We start from the raw sequence: 12,945 nt of genomic DNA, 5'->3' as shown, positions 1-12,945 counted from the left end.
GCTTCCCAATATGGTATTTATAGCAGTAAAGATATGGAGTTTTTATCGAACATTTACAAAAACATAGATGACACGGTTTGTTTTTTGTTAATTTCACGCAAAGCTACACAAGGGCTATCTGCGCTAGCCGTCCCTAATTTAGTAGTGTAAGACGAGAGTGTAGGCAGCTAGTCATCACTCCACACCGCCATCTCTTGGGCTACTCCTTTACCAACGAATAGTGGGATTGACCGTACCCCTTATAACGCCCTTACGGCTGAAAGTGTGAGCATGTGTGGTGTGAGGGAGATTTGAACCTGTGACCCTCGGATGACGAGTCGAACACCTTAACCCGCCTGGCCATGCTGGGCCACATAAGGAAATGTTAAGGTATAAAATAAAAACCAACAAAATTAGTCAATCTAGAAATCGTAGAGGATATGAAAAAAGCTAAAAATGAGTGAAAGAAAAATAACATGAATTAACAATTCATTTTTACGTGACAGCCGATAAAAACCTTCAGGCGATTTTGAATACTCTTTACCTCAATCAAATCATTGTCTGTGTAAGAAGGAAACTAGAAGAGGATGACAATAATAGCTGTGTTAGCCTATAATTCCGGCTACTTTTGACAAGTGGCCAAACTCTGACTTTTTTGCATGGCCACAAACATTTTGAGATGACGATCAGGAAGGTTTCTGGGAAACAGGGTAACTTCCAATATCAAATTAAAAAAAATATTTTACTGCCAGTGAAGCAGCACGTGAGAAATAAAGATTAACTTAAGTAAATGTATTTTTTTTCCCAGAGAAAAGAAGTCAGAATAGGATATTAACTACACACACATATGTATCTGTCAAGTGTTAAGGTTGTTTGTGTCAGCCAATTGTCAATTAAAGGTTTTCATTTATACTTCTTTATAGTGTAAATCTATATTGTATTGTTGTCGTTGATCTTCTACAGTAGGTGTCTGTGATTTGTTGGTGATAAATTAAAAGATAAACAGACAGCACATTTTCCACTTATTTTCAAAATAATATATAAATTTATATATATGAACCAGTTAAACGTATGTACAACAAATTCTTTACACTGTGATGATCATAGGGATATCATAAACACTACATGATTCTCTTCTTCTTGTCAAAAATCCACTTGGTTCCATTTACTTACGTTAGGATCTCAGTTGAAAAGCCAAACAACTTTTTTCCATTTCTATCTTACTAGTATTCTGTTTGTTTGTTTTCTGAATTTCGCACAAAGCTACTCGAGGGCTATCTGTGCTAGCCGTCCCTAATTTAGCAGTGTAAGACTAGAGGGAAGGCAGCTAGTCATCACCACCCACCGCCAACTCTTTTACCAACGAATAGTGGGATTGATCGTCACAGTATTACGCACCCACGGCTGGGAGGGCGAGCATGTTTGGCGCGACGGGATTGCGAACCGGCGACCCTCAGATTACGAATCGCACGCCTTAAAACGCTTGGCCATGCCAGGCCCCACTAGTATTCTGTGTATAATTCATTTATTAATCCATTCAATAATTGTTTGGTCTTCTTTATTCAAAATATCCTCTGTTTCTTTTATCAAAGTGCACTCAGGCTGATTCAATTACTTCAGAACTACGCTTTGACGAAATCATTATTATTTTTCTTCTCTTCTGTTGTTAGTCTTACTCTAACATTAAACGTTAGGCCTATGTTAATTATTAGGCCTATCACTTTTACCACAGTTAATTTCACGTCGAACTTTTCCTCAGCTGTGAATTTTCTCTCTTCCGCTATTCCTGTCTGTCTTTTCTTGATCATCTTACGCTATTTATGTGTTTATTACTAAATGGTCTTTTCGCTATATTCTTGATATGAATGAGTTAGAAACACAACTTTTAGTAATCATATGCTTTTAACTCTCTTATAATAGAGAATAAAAAACAACAAAAATAAAATGTTCATTCACAAACTAAACTAATCAATAATAGCTACACTGAACATTCTTTTATATGATAACATAAATCTTTCTTCAAGATAAATATTTACAGTATTTTTTTGCTATATACAAAAAATGTTGCCAGCTCACATACCGTGTTTCTCCGAAAATAAGACAGGGCTTACATTAATTTTCACTCCAAAATATGACACTAGGGCTTACTTTCGGGGGATGTCTTATTTTGATATATTAAAAAAATGAAGTTACAAAGTAAAACTCTTAAACTAACCATTTAAAATAAACTATTATTAAACTATTAAACTAGCTGATTAATACTTAAACAAACTAATTAACTAACTATTAAACTAATTAATAAATTATTTTTTTTTATTTCTTTCCTCTTCCTGCCACTCTTAACTAGGGCTTATTTTAAGGGTAGGGCTTATATTAAAACTATCCCCAAAAATCACACTAGGTCTTATTTTATGGGTAGGTCTTATTATCGGAGAAACACGGTAGTAAATCTTGTCATAGTCTACACCAACATTTATAGTTTCTTTATTTGTATTTCCTATGATAAAGTCTCCAGTAAGACTTCTCTTGGACAGGATCCCTTGTCTTCATCTTGATCTTGTGTTGCCTGAGGTCCATATTTCTTGATCTATTGCATACTTACACAGTAGGTTTTGTTTTTCTTTCTTTTTAACAGGCAGCTTGTTATTTATTTTCACATTTTTGTACACCTCATTTCCACTCAGTGCACTTCGGTTCAATAAGTCCTTATGTTTTGTAATTAAGCCACTGTCTTCAGATTCTGCTTCCAAGACAGTCACACCTGCCATGTCCATTTATACATCAATAACCACACCCACGAGGTCTTCTTCTCTGTACCTCTTTAATAGACTGGCATGGTAGACCTTAGTCATCTCATTCACTTTCACTTTATAGTGCATTCTGTTGTTTGACTATTTCTTGTACTGTGAAAGGTCCTATCCACTGCCAGGAGAGTTTGTGCTTGTCTGTAGGCAACAGAACTAAAAACTTTTGTTTGACCTTAAAATGTCAATCTTTGACCTTCTTGCGATAAAATATTTCTGACTGTGTTTGATTTAGCTTCCCCAGTAAAACAGTTGTGATAGGTCCGGCTCAATACTCCCTTCCATTTTCAGTTTTGTAAGTCTCTGTTCTCTCTATCTTGTGCTTGACTTCCTTTTGGTCACTGTTTCTGCAGGGAGGTGTCTCTCATCTGCACTTCCTTCAACACCCATAAAACTATATTGGAGTTGTCACTTTTCGAGTCATTTAAAGGTTTGATATCTTGCTTGCTTCTTTTCCTTTGAGCTCTTCTGATCACAGCAAATGCTTCATCAATTTTCTTTTTGTCTAGTTCATCCAAATTCTTACTACCTGGTATGTTGTTACCACCAAGTCGTATACTGGTCCATTGATACACATGGCCTCAAGGTCTCCTACATAATTTTGGGTATCTATTTTTATTTTTACGATGGAAAATTTTCACATTGTACTATCAATTAACATACACAAACGTACCTTGCTTGCCATTTCATCATGAGATACTAGACTGGTTCTCACTGCTGCACTACTGCACCCGGTGTCTCGTAGATCCTTTACTTTCTTGTCCCCGACATATTCTTCACATATTGGCATATTTGGCACCATGATGTTTGTCACATGCTTCCAAGACTAATGGAACTATTGGTCCATTTATTAACTAAACCATCTTTTAGTCGTGCACTGATCAATCGTGCCTTCTTCATATATCAAATCTGACAAGTAGTCTTCATAATCTTTCTTCTGGCAGCTTCTTCCGTAGTATCAGTCGCTCTTTTCTTGTTTCTTACTAACACAGTCTTTGTAACAAGCACCAGCTCATTATGTTCTTATTCTATCTTTTTCCAGCCTCTACTTTCTCTCATTTTTTCTTTCACTTTTTTTTCCTTTTCTTCTTATACTTTTAGTCTTTCTTTCTTTCTTCTCTGTCTAGTTCTTGTTATTGTTTAATGAATTCTCGTCTTCTAACCAAATATGAGATTCTCTTTCTACTCATTTATCGAAATCTGTTGACGTGGTTACATAGCTTAATTTTAATATGTACACTATTTTCGTTCTGCTGTCTATTGCCATTTACCATTATATAATCCTAACTGGCTTTCACATTGTTAGATCTTAAGGCTGTTTATGCTAGCCAATTGTCAATTAAAGGCTTTCACTTATACTTCTTTATAGTGTATATATATATATATACTGTGGTGTTTTTGGGCTTTCTACAGTAAATGCATGTGACTTGTTGGCGATAAATTGAAAGATAAACGGACAGCACACTCTCAACGTGTTTTCAAACAAATATATAAATATTCGAAGTAGTTTAATGTGTGTACAACAAAATCTTTGCACTATAGTGAGTACAGAATGTTATAAACACTACATGACTCTCTTCTTCTTGCCAAAAGTCCAGTTAGTTTTTTTTCAATTACTTTAGAATCTCAGTTCCAAACTACTTTTCTCTAACGCATTAGTATTCTGTATATAATTTATTTAGAACTGTATCGCGAATTATCACTGTCGTATACTGTTCTCTCAATAATTGTTTGGTTTTCTTTATTCAAAATATTCTGTTTTTTGTGTCAAAGTGCACTCAAGCTGATTCAGTTACTTTAGAACTACGCTTTGACGAAATCATTATTATTTTTCTCTAACATATTAAATCACTTCTGCCGCAATTAACTTCATCTCGAATTTATCCTTGGCCGTGTCGTTACTCTCTTCTGCTATTGTCTTTTCCCGCTCATCTCACTCTATTTATATGTTTATTATTAAATGTTCTGTTTGTTGTATTATCTACATCAATGAGTTACAAACACAACTTCTAGTCTCCAGTGGCACAGTGGTAGTATGTCTACTACTAGAAACCGGGTTTTGGTGGACAGAGCACAGGTAGCTCTTTGTGTAGCTTTGTGCATAATAAAAACCAAACAAATACAATTTCTAACAATCCTCAACTTTTAAGTCTCTTTAATAAAAAATAAAATACTCATTCATAAAATAAACAAATCAGTTATAACTATATTAAAAACTCTTTTACATTATGACAGTATTACATGTTTATATACTTGTATATTATAGTGTATTTACTTACTTGCATTGACTCTCTCCATAGCATGTTGTTAACTAAGGCTATTTTACTAGTAAAAATAATTTATCAAATAAATTTACAATCACTATCTTGCAGAAAAATTTGTTTTGCAGGGGAATACTGGTGCAAAGAGAAAGGCCATTATTTCTAAGTTTCTTACTATTACAATATTTAATCTTAGAGTGAGAAGGAAACACTTTTGTGTGCTATTCTGATTCATTGCCCCGAATGTTTTAAATCACTGCTGTTAAAGTTTTTCAATTAGATCGGTGAACGAATATTTTTATTAGTAATATCTACTGATTATTTCGCGATGTATGAAGTTTTTTTCGTTAAAGATCTGAATAGTAATACACAGCACATTCTAGCAGCTTACGTATAAATGAATAAAGCGTTTCATTAAAATATATTAGTAACTGTGCTATTGGAATGTTGAATAATTATCTGAATGTTTTTATATGTAATATAGATGAATTTATTAAGATTCAATTTGTATTGTATTTAAATATTGCATCAACTAATTTCAGGAACGTTTCTGAAAGCCATATAGCGACTCGCGAAATGCAGTTTCTTAAAAAAAACAAATATTTTTCTACGTTTATTGATAGGTATAATTTTTAAAGTGTACCTCACGCTTGAATGATAGCAAACACGATTGTCTAACAATTATGAAAGTATCTTAAGCCTAAAAACGCGTACATACAATTAATAAAGCCAAGTATCTTGACAACTCCAAGGAAGTTATAGTTATATTGAATAGAATGTTCATTACAAAGGAAAAAAAAATGACTTTTTTCGCTATGTTTCATCACCATTGTAACAAAAAACTTGTATAATTTATAAGACTGAATTTTCAAAATTAATTATATTCTTTTTTATATTTCATCAGAAGATCCTTCTCTTAAGATGTTGCCCTGTTCTTTACGATCAGAATAGAGTTAGGCTAAGATGCGTCACTGCACTGTTTCATTAAAGAAACTTTTCCGAGGATATGTTTCTGCTTCGTATCATCAGTAAGAGCTTATTAATAACTGTATACAGAAATACTTATGTTGTATTTACGTGAAGAATCAAACACTGGATTTTAGCGTTTTAAGTCGAAAAGCCACTGGAGAACTCGTTATTACTGGAACAACATTGAACAGCATCTTGGTATGCATAACCAGAAGAAAATTCGAGCTATGGTATGTTCGTATCCTGTATCATAATGAGAGATTTTGTCTCGAGTATGTCTGTACCTTGTATCATTAAGAGGGCTTTTGGCTACAATATCTCCATACATTGATTCACAAAGAGGGCTTTTGGCTACAATATCTCCATACCTTGTATCACAATGAGAGCTTTCGCTCCAGTATCTCCACACCTTTCACTACCAGGAGGGATTTTAGCTTGTGTATCTCCATACCTTTTACCACCAGGAGATCTTTTGGTTATAATATCTCCATACCTTGTATCACAATAAGAGCCTTCACTCCGGTATGTCCATACCTTTTACCACAAAGAGGGCTTTTAGCTCTCCGTGCCTTGTATCTTTAGAAGTGTTTTTGGATAGAGTAAGCCCTTTCAGCGATTCCAAACTAAAACTTTCAGCTTCGTTTTAAGTTCTGCAACACATCAATAAAATTGAACTGTTAGTACACTTCTGTGTGATTAATTGTAAAAAAAACAAACCCAACAACTAATTAATACGAAATAATAATGCATTTTACATATTACAGCAAAAGAATATCAAGGAATAGTAAATTTTCTGTGTCGTTTTTAAGTGCTTGCGTTACTTTTAGCGATTAAAACACTAAATATTTTCAACTTAAAAGGCATTTTTCACATAACGAAAGTATGTCGAGTTTGTTATGATCACATCATGAAACAATAATGAGATACAAACATTTGGAGTTTCGTGTCATTCATTAGTTAGGAAATTAAAATAATAATATTAAAATGCATGATATATGTAAATTATAACACAATTATGTTTTACTAGTCATAGAAATTTAACACAAAAATAAACAGGCAGAATGAAATATTTCGCATGTTAATTTGTTTGAACTCTTTGTAAGGTGATGAAAATACTCAAACTAATTTCAATGGAAATTTAACTTTTCGTGTTTATTTACTAGTCATGTCTACTCGAGAATATAGTAAATGTATTGATGCTATGTGGTTATTACAAATGTGAACGTGACAACTGTGTGAAAAACTTTTAGGATATATTACGTGAGAGGAAATACAAAAAGTGTAGGTTTTTCAACTTACGTACGTTGCCAAAGGAATGTGTAGTCTTATTGTTCCACTTACATGATATACACGCAGGTTAATAATGAATAGTGCACCCTCTCGTATAGAAGTTACATTGACAAATCTTAATATAATTGCGAAGGCTTTTATTCTGACATATGTTTCCCAGGTAATCAAGAATTCGTGTGGTGTGAACTAACATTCCTTATTGAAATAAATTCATTTTAAATCGGTTATCTTAAATGTTGGAGTTTCTTACAGAAACGAATGTGAAATGTAACTGTTCTACTGATGTTTAATACCCTTCTTATAATATGGGACTAGTAAATGCTGTGTTATTGAATTATCATGATAAGTAATTTATTTAACTAAGGTAAAACATTGTTTACGAACTCATAAAATAATAATTTGTTGGACTGAATAGTTAAAAATTAAGGAGGTAGTAAAAAGAGATGTTGAAATGTGGACATTTGAAATATTCAGCTGTTTCGATATTGAACATCAGAGTTAATTAACTATTGATATATTAAACTGTCGAAATATGACACTTAAAATAATACTGACAGTAACCGCACACGGATGGTTTGTAAAACCTTAAGTACAGATAGTTAAATAACAAACAGTAACAAACACAACAAGAACCAAGTAAGTTTATGTTAGTTTCGTATTCTTGTTCAAGTCTCATTGTTGTGTACTTGTTTTGGCACATAAGAAACATTCAGAATTTTTTATATCATTTAAAGAAATAAGGTCCTTGTGATTACTTATGCCATAAATGATTACTCTTATTATGCTTTATTCGTAGAAATCGACAGATATCAACAAAAAATGAGTATTGATAAACAACTGAAATACCATCTTCCCTCATGAACTGTAAAATACAACTGACATCAAACACACTTGGTTTGACTTGAAATAATATAATCTCTTCACAACTTTATTGCACTACAATAAAGGATTAATTTGACCTGTAATCTCTAACAGCTCTACCTTACAGGCGTAAACTCTATTCCTATTTTGACATGTTTGAAAGTGACACCCAAACTTTAGTTTCTGTTATTAGTTTGTTAAGTTATAGTAAGATTATAGTTGCAGGTAGTCGTTAAGACTTCATAAATAGTGCCGAAAATATTTAACGTACAATTGAAATTGTAAATCTACAAAATCTACAAAAATCTTGCACTGTAGGTAAAAGTAATAGGGACAGGAGTCAACATTTCGGGATTTTCGTTTATGCGGTTTTCTTGGAAATGTAATACCTCTTCTGTCAAGCATTTGCAGAAATTTCAAAGTGTATTACTGAAGTGCATAAGACTATTGAATTTCTGTTCCATTTGGAAAATAAATTTGAGCAAATCTTGATGTTTAGGTTTTACTATGCGGAAAAAAAAACATCTTTATGTAAAAATGTACGATGGAAAGTCGAGAGCAAAAAATATAACTGGTTACAAAACTTATTATAGTAGCTTTGCGTCTCAGACTCCGTGTTGAATCTCCTGCTATTTGTGATTTATGTTATTGATATTGGTTCTGGAATGACTAACAAAATATTGAAGTTTGCAAATGCATTAAAACTTTTGTGGTGATTAACGGTATCAAAGATGTTGCAGACTTACGGGTAGATTTTGATCATTTGATGCTTTGGGCCAATACATGGCAGATAATGTTTAACTATCCATAATGTAAGGTGATGCATGTTGGTTTTGTTATGTATTATGATTTATTTCGGATGAGTCTCCGATTTATTATTTTACGTACGTTACCTATTACTACTTCAAATAACCGGAATTATAAGTTAAACTTAGTAGTTAATTAAATGTTAATATGTAAGAACTTTATGTTATTGGCCAACAAGATTGATACACACAATTTCCTTTTTAACACAAATATATTTTAATAAACAAACATAAACATAATATAGTTTATGAAAACGGTTATTGTTGATAGTTATTATAAATGATGGTTTATGTAAAGAGTCATACAAACTTACAGACAACATTAAGTCTTATATCTGGTTTGGAACTAAATAATATGTCGACGATCGAGGTCCGGCCCGGCATGGCCAAGTGGGTTAAGGCGTTTGACTCTTAATCAGAGGGTCGTGAGTTCGAATCCCGGTCGCACCAAACATGGTCGCCCTTTCAGCCGTGGGGGCGTTATAATGTGACGGTCAATTCCACTATTCGTTGGTAAAAGAGTAGCCCAAGAGCTGGCGGTGGGTGGAGATGACTAGCTGCTTTCCCTCTAGTCTTACACTGCTAAATTAGGACGACTAGCGCAGATAGCCTTCGAGTAGCTTTGCGCGAAATAGCAAAACAAACAAACTATAACGCTCCTGGTCTAATTCTGTATTTTTTCGATTAATAGACGTTAATTACAGTAATTGCTTCCTAGACCTATAACACACTGATTGTCGCTGTCCAATAATATTCTCTCTCTGTCTCTCGGCAAGCCACTTTTTATACAAATCACGCGAGACTCTAGAACCTTCACCAAAGCTCGTGACAATACATACACATCTAGTACACTGTTGATTCTTACGCACACGAATGTTCCAAAAATTTTGAGAACAGGCGGGACTTGCTCAATACATAGTCAACAACATACATCACATGCAAAAAATAAAATTATACAGTATACAGAAAAAAGCGTAAACACTAAAATATATGTGTAACTATAAATCCGTTGGAGTTTTCACAATTCAGTTTATTATTACAATTTAAATGAAAAATTCATTAAACAATGTGTTTGAAGAAAAAGTTCTTGGTGTTGTACTCGAAACATCACTTAAACCATCTAAACAGCGTATTGTAGCTAGCAATAAGGCCAATATGATTTGGGGTAACATCTATAGAAATATTGGATAAAAGACTAGGCATATTATTGTTTATTATATAGAACACTTGTGCCTTCATTTAGATTATTCAGTACAGTTTTTGGGTTCTCTTCCTCAAGAAGGATATTAAAGTGTTGGATACTAAAGTAGAGACTATATATGTTCATAGAATGTTTTAATACATTATAAGAAGAGCCACTAGGATAATACCTTTGAGGAAAGACTAAAATCTTTGGGTAGGACAAGGGTCAGAGGACACTTGACTGAAGTGTTTAAATTTATTCGAGGTATTGATAATATAAATCCATCAAACATTTTTGTGTTTTGCAGTAAAAATATTAGGACAAGGGGTCGTAAGTTCGAATTTTGGAAGCGTAAGACACATCTATAGTTTAGACAGCATAACTTTTCAAACAGGGTAGTTGGTTTTAGGAATGAGTTAACTTCAAGAGTGGTAGAAATAAAAAAATTAACGGAGTTCAAAAAAGAGACTGGATGAATATAATATTAGTAAGGAGGTGGTTATAGTTGGGAGTTGGAAGGGACATTCTTGATGGGCTAATAAGCTCCTCTTTGTCCCTTTAATATTTTATGAATTTATGAACTAGATGTTTTAGCAAATACCCTGAAGCTATTTCAGAAGAATGACTAGAAGCTACTTGAAAATGAGAGAGGACTTAATAATCAGTGATGTCGAGAAACCCACTTGTTGAGAAATTTATATGCAAAAACGGTTACACAACCCCTTTCAAACATATGGTCAGCTTCCGGTCATTTACCTCTTTCTTTGTGAACCTGACGATGATTGAAGAAGGTCGAAACGTTGTTCGCTCTTCTATGTAAAATATTTTCTCAACCCAAACGAGCCGATTTTTTGCATATAAAAAAGAGAGGACTTAAGTTAATGTTTTATGAAAATGGAAAATATGTCTCAATCAAACCTTGGTAGGACGTGTCAAATCAGGATTAAGAATAAAAATTATTCATATGAGAGGATTTACTAACAGTAAAAACATTACTTCAAACTATTATACAATAACTTACAATTGTAACCTTTGTTTTTCATTTCAGTCTCACGAAACAATTACAAATAAGTGACATTTTAAATACTATTTACTGACTAATGATCTTTCAAATTTATTTTTATTTTTTGTAAAGCAGCTGCATCATGCAAAAAAATACATTACGGTTTTTTTTCCTGTTTATGAAAAGTGGTGATCTACTGGGTATAAGTCATTTCGTTTTCAAACAAATTCGTTACGTATAGCCCCAGTACTGTAAACAATGCCTTATTCAGGTATGTTAAGATTTTGTCTAGAAAATTGAACCATGGAGAATAATGGATGTAGGTATGTGTTTAAGGTAGAAAAAGTAGAAAATATTTTAAGTATTGCTAGACATTTCAAACAATATCTAGTCACGATATTACATCTAGCTTTAGATGTTGTCACCCTGTTGCTCTTGAACTTTAAGAACGTTAAATTTAGGAATTTGATTCCGACGCTAAAGCAAATAAACAAAGAGGCTGTAAGTGGCCACCAAAGTAATTTAAAATAATCATATTGTTGAACTGAAATCTCAGTTATGTCATAAAAAGTGAATAGTGCATCTAAACGTAATAGAATTTTAACCTTTTCGTAGGTTCGAGTTTTGGAAAGTTCATTGTTAGCTAAGCGAAAATAAAAGAAGGCCCTGATATCAATCACAGAAATAAGCAACATTTAAACCACCCTCTGTTGACTCGATTCTTGTAATGTTTATTTGTAAAATGGTAAATGCAATAAGTAAAAAAAATTAGTAGTTTTATTTAAAGTTACTCTGCACTAAAGTAGAGACTATATATGTTCATAGAATGTTTTAATACATTATAAGAAGGGCGACTAATTTATTACTTGATTTTGTGTAACCAATTTTACATTATTATAATTTTCATAATATCTAAACCTTCCAAAAGTTTTGCAAATTCACTGTTTGTTTTAATGTTAGTAAACGATATGTCTTCGTATGATGATAGATTTGACAATAAGTTTGTTTTTTATGTTTTACTAAAACAATTGTTCAGTTTGTTTAATTTGTTTCATAAGACTGTGCATCTCTGATTGAGAACTCACTCATCATCTAGTGGCTCCCTCTGCATATATTTATTTGTTGAAAGATTGAAGTTGCGACATTGCTAAGTATCTTCAATACTGACATGCGTAGATTCGGTATTTAAAACACTTTCGTCGAGAGTGAAAATTTCGAACTTCACTGGTCTACGGTTGGTCCTTGTAGCGTCACGCAAAACAACCTACGCCTTGATGCGAAGAGCTTCAGCCGTTGCCCCGAGACGGGAAAGTTGATTATCCTCTCGTTTCTGGCTAAACGGACCAAAATCTTTCAAGTAATATGTTACTAGGGTGACAGACGGTCTAGATCCACGCAGGAAAGTAGGTATGGCAAAATTTATTATTAATATCAGATGTGCAAATAGAGTTTCGAACATTATCTCTGAAACCAGGTCAAGTAAAACTTACTGAGGTGTCAAGAAATTTTTTTTCTGCCAGTGTCGGATAATATATAAGCTTAAGAACAATTCTAAAGCGATAGATACCATAATTTCAAAAGCTAAGATTTAAAATTAATTCTAAATCTCATAAAAACTAAAATGTAATATTATGCAATAGTACGAAGAAAGTGAAACAGATCGCCACAAAAGATATTTTTAAAAATTGTATTCTGAAGTGTTTTGTTTTTGGTGTATTAGGAGATCTTAAGGTTGAGTATAGTTATTAATTAATCAGTAAATTCACAAGCAGTTGGAACAAATGAGAAA

At 33.0% G+C, this 12,945-nt stretch overlaps 1 long non-coding RNA gene across 1 annotated transcript in view; it reads left to right on the top strand.

The window, feature by feature from the left end:
- The first annotated feature begins 12,392 nt into the window (after positions 1–12,392).
- The window catches only part of LOC143232702 (uncharacterized), a 142,144-nt gene continuing 141,591 nt past the window's right edge, over positions 12,393–12,945 (top strand). Inside the window, exon 1 of the long non-coding RNA XR_013017676.1 lies at positions 12,393–12,563. This is a non-coding gene — a long non-coding RNA (uncharacterized LOC143232702). The remainder of the gene's footprint in view (positions 12,564–12,945) is intronic.

The sequence above is a fragment of the Tachypleus tridentatus genome, chromosome 11 (assembly GCF_004210375.1).
Source record: "Tachypleus tridentatus isolate NWPU-2018 chromosome 11, ASM421037v1, whole genome shotgun sequence".
NCBI lineage: Eukaryota > Metazoa > Arthropoda > Merostomata > Xiphosura > Limulidae > Tachypleus > Tachypleus tridentatus.
Note: the sequence above shows the minus strand (reverse complement) of the source record. Positions and strands in the feature narration are given on the sequence as shown.